Here is a 483-nt window from a genome sequence, read left to right as displayed (position 1 = left end):
AAAAAAAGAAAAGAAAAGAAAAGAAAAGAGCTTTTGACAGACCAATCTGACAGCACTGGGACTTCAGGAACTAGCACATCCCTCAGTGTGGCCAGCAGAGGGCAGTGCTTACCAGGCAGAGAGGTGGCAGCCTGAGCTGGTGGACCTGGCCTGAGATTCAAGGCTGTGTTATTAATCACACGGAATACCTTCATATATCCATAAGCAGTCCTTCCACCTATCCATCAAAAATCTACACACCAGATCTATCCATTCACCCACCCATCCACCCACCCACCCATCCATCCATTCACTCAACAACATACTAAGAATCTACTGTATTCCAATGTTAGCAATGAACAAAGATTAAGGAAACATTTAGAGAAAGAAGAAAGTCCTGGGAAGAGCAGGCAGGCAACATGGGAACAACACAACGTGAAGCTCAGAGAGGTTTGGGCTGGTGACAGACTCAAGCTTGTCCAGGATGGACAAGGTCCTAGGTTC

This window comes from Mastomys coucha, unplaced genomic scaffold, assembly GCF_008632895.1.
Source record: "Mastomys coucha isolate ucsf_1 unplaced genomic scaffold, UCSF_Mcou_1 pScaffold4, whole genome shotgun sequence".
In the NCBI taxonomy this organism is placed as follows: Eukaryota; Metazoa; Chordata; class Mammalia; order Rodentia; family Muridae; genus Mastomys; species Mastomys coucha.
Note: the sequence above shows the minus strand (reverse complement) of the source record.